The sequence below is a fragment of the Saimiri boliviensis genome, chromosome 11, assembly GCF_048565385.1.
Source record: "Saimiri boliviensis isolate mSaiBol1 chromosome 11, mSaiBol1.pri, whole genome shotgun sequence".
In the NCBI taxonomy this organism is placed as follows: domain Eukaryota; kingdom Metazoa; phylum Chordata; class Mammalia; order Primates; family Cebidae; genus Saimiri; species Saimiri boliviensis.
The window spans coordinates 74,598,173-74,602,158 of record NC_133459.1 but is presented as its reverse complement, the minus strand read 5'-3'; the positions used below and the strand labels follow the sequence as shown (position 1 = coordinate 74,602,158).

Genomic DNA, 3,986 nt, shown 5'->3' with positions numbered 1-3,986 from the left:
TGTAAATATACCTTTATAGCTGCATGGGTATGACATGGGCTAAACCCACCCCTGGCAGTGGACTTTGCAACTCTGAAAAACCCTGGAAAGAACAGGTATCCTCTCATAGTCAAGACTTAGGCACTATCACGTTCCTTCTGAGGCTTTGTCTGTTAGGTCTGGGACACTGGTCAGTAATAGCCAGAGTGATGGTGGCAATCTGTCCTCTAAGAGCCCCCCCATCAGAGTCCATTCACTGAACAATAAGAGTTTGGATCACAGTGTTTACTGGGGCTTCTGGTGAGTTACGATAGTGGACCCAATGTGATTCCTTTTTTCAGAAGCTTCTTTCCTTGTTTAAAAAAAGAAAAAATAGTCCCTAGGACCAGCAACATGTTGTCTTATGTCCATGGATCTCTTTCCTTCATGCACATGAAAAACAAACAAACCTATGTTTAGTTTGCATCTATTTCTTATACAGGCATGTCCACCAGCCTAATTTTACATAATGCTTATTGAACATGTGTATAATATGGTACCTGCAGTCATATTTCACTGTTATTTGGCAGGAGTCTAGTGATCATATCTCTATTAATTTATAACCAGGAAACCTGAAACTGACCAAAGATGTAACTTATGAGATATACTTTATGAATTAGCTTGATTATATCTATGGTTGGATATAACCTAAGATAGGTGGTAAAAGGGAAAGAAGTTCAATTCATGTTGACCGTAGATATAACTCGTGCTAATTCATGAAGTTGATTACTGGTATTAACATGTACTTGCTTCTCAGTTTTAGTTGTGGTCTTGATCCCTTAACTGCACAAAAGTCTTAAAGCAATATATGAATTACACTTCTACTCTTCCTCTTACCTGTACATTATGACCTAGCAAAGAACATTATATATTTGTCAAGTACAATGATCGTGGCTTCTTTTGGTGGAGAGATAAATTTATTTTTAAAAAACTGTAGGAACTTTTGTAATTTCTCCATCTCTCATAGCCCTATTGTTAAGTGCAAATTTGCCTTTATCTAACTAGGGTCTTCAGTATACAGTTTAAGAGTATAGTATAGTGTAATAATTAAAATATAGCCCCTGATATCAGACTGCTAGTGATCAAATTCCAGCTTTACCATTGAATAGTTTTGAATTATTAATTCCCTTGATGTCCTGATCTGTGAAAAGAGCATAATGACCTATATCGGTGTGGTGAGGAGTAAGTTAATTTTCACATATGGAGACTTAGAACAGAGCATGGTTCTTAATAAGACCTCAATCAGTGTTACCTATTATTGTCCAATTTTCCTGTTGTTTATCTTATTTGCAACTGAAAAGATAAGGCCATTCATTAGGTCTTCTAAAACTACAGACATTGGAATTCAGAAGGAGCAAAACACTAACATTGAAGCATTAAGCCTCTTAGCATACATAATAGGTCTGCAAGATGTTAAGTTACAAATTAATTTTTAAAACTTAGTAAAGTCACCAGTCATTATTAATTAACTTCTATTCCACTCAAGCATTGTTTTGTAGACAAATAGATTTTTGTCAATTTAGATGCTAGCTTTTTTGTAGATCATGAACATATGACTCAAAGTGAAATCATGCCATTTTAGATATTAGACTTGGAAGGGTCTTGGATAGTAGATGTTCTCATTTTCTGTCTGAAAAGGAAACACATATGCCCAAGGTCTCACAATACTTAGGAGTTACAAGCCCAATAAGATCCATATTTTAAGTAGCTGTAAGACTAACTGGAAAAAAGGGAGTTTGCTCTCTTGGACTGTAAGGTTCTAGTAACTTACAGGACACACACAAATTCAAAAATGTAATCTGCAAGAAAGCAGTATATAAAAATAGACAAAGTTAGACTGCTATTCAAAATATGTCTTACAAAGTAAAATTCATATTATAAGGGAAAAATCATTTATTTAACTAAATTTCAGAGGTCACTAACAATTTAATCTTAAGAGTTTATTATTCTTGTTACTCAGGTCTCAGGGCAAATGTCACTGCTTCAGAGAGGACATCCCTAACCATCCTAGCTAAAGAGCTCCCTCCTTTAGTCACTCTTTACCCTTAATAGCTTTTATTTTCTTCATATTTTATACCAAAAATTATATTCTTCCTCTCTCTCTCTCCCTCTTCTGTACTAGAATGTAAATTCCATAAGGATATAAAGCATTTGTTTTAATGGAACACTACAGGAATTTGCGTGCCATCCATATGCAGGTGCCATGCTTATATTCTCTGTATCGTTCCAGTTTTAGTATATGTGCTGCCAAAGCAGGCATGACACTTTGTTTAATATTCTATTTCTGTGTGTTAGAATCATGCCTGGCACATAACAGTCTCTCAGTAAACATAGATTCGTTTGATCAAATGAATACATGAAGGCCCTGCTAAAGAAGCTTGATTTGACTTTGAGATTCTAATAAGGACAGTTGAAGAATTTTTTGCAGCAGAGTAATATGATCACATTTACATGTTGGAAGGGCACTCTGGAAGCATTATGAGCGTACCATCTCCAGTAGCAATCAGAAAATTGAATTTAGTTTTGGATTTCATTTGACAGCATTCGCAAATGTCATTTGGAGCAAAGAAAGGCATGAGATTTAAAAATAATTGGAAATCAGGAGAATAAAAGAAGAAAACAGAAAGAGGAGAAAAAGAAGAGGGAAAAAAAGATACAAATTAAAGGTTTGTTAAAACAAATGCCTAGGAAAGTTAACTCTAGACAACCAAGCAGTTACATCTCAATGAGAGGGAGAGACTTGGAGAGGCAGCAAAGGTTAAATGGACTAAAAGAATTTCCTGGCACAAGTTTTGGGTTATGAGATGCTCTATCTCTGGATATCAGTTTGGATCCTTATTATTTTCAGAGCTACTTCACCATCTTTTCACCTGTGGTTTTCGTGAAATTTTGTACTAATATATGGATTTAGCGACCCAGAAAGTTGCTTGTGTCTTGGGAAATCCTCGAAGGTCATATATAAGCACCCAGGCAAACTGCTGGTGGGATTGGGTGATGGTGCAAATGAACTGAGCTGACTTTCTGTGTCTTTCAATATAATATTGGTGACTGTTCACCACAGCAGAGAGTAACAGGAACTCTTAGCATGCTGAATTTTATTCTAGAATCTCAGGTGTCGAAAAGTAGAGGTCATAAAATTAACTCTCAGTTAATGGAAGAAGAACAGTGTCATGAATCACACCACATGGTAGATCATTTGAAAATTGCTTATAAAAATGGGACTTTGGAATGTACTCTTTGACTTCTTTGATAGAGGATTTACATCTTCTTTGCTTTGCTTAAGCTAATAGTAAAATTAGTTTGTCGTCCTTCCGCATGGGAAGATATTTGGCAGCAGTTGGATGGGAGAAGAGTAGGAGAAAAGGAAAGGCAAAGTATATGGGGGGAGAGAAGGAGTTGAAAAGCACGTTGGCTGGCTGGAAATTTAGGCCAGGGAAAAAGCTTGCCACATGTAACCTGTATGGTGCAAACCCATACGTACACAATGAAAAATGATATAATTAAAGGAACCAAGCCTGATAGAATCGGCATTCAATAAATATTTATTGAATGATTAAAAAGATGTTTTTTTCTTTGCATTTGAAGCAAGGATTTCTTATCTTATTGGAAATCTGCAAATGGTTTATTCAGCTTTTATTGGATGCTGTCTTAAGAAGGCACAGAGATCCTCTTCCCCTGCTATTTATCTTCCTCTCATTACTCTTCAGACTGACCCCGAAGTAGTCAAAAAAAAAAAAAAATGCTTTTAGGCCTTGAGTATGAAACCAGCTGTTGCAGCCATGCAACCAGAAGTTAATACAGCCATTTTTCTTCAAAAGCAATGTGTATTGGCTCTTAGGTATACGTTTTTAGAAGATTGGAGAATGAGTTACTTTAGTCTGAGGACACCTGCTCTTGAATGCCTTGCCATTTTTGATACTTGTCGGTCCAATATGTGCACAGTTAGTTACCATTGGTAAAGCTCTTGG

At 36.1% G+C, this 3,986-nt stretch overlaps 1 non-coding gene across 1 annotated transcript; it reads right to left on the bottom strand.

Annotated features, from left to right (window-relative positions):
* Window positions 1–2,171: 2,171 nt before the first annotated feature.
* LOC120366177 (U6 spliceosomal RNA) lies at window positions 2,172–2,274 on the bottom strand. The gene has a single exon (XR_005580922.2). It is a non-coding gene; the product is annotated as a U6 spliceosomal RNA (small nuclear RNA).
* Between the last annotated feature and the right edge of the window lie 1,712 nt (window positions 2,275–3,986).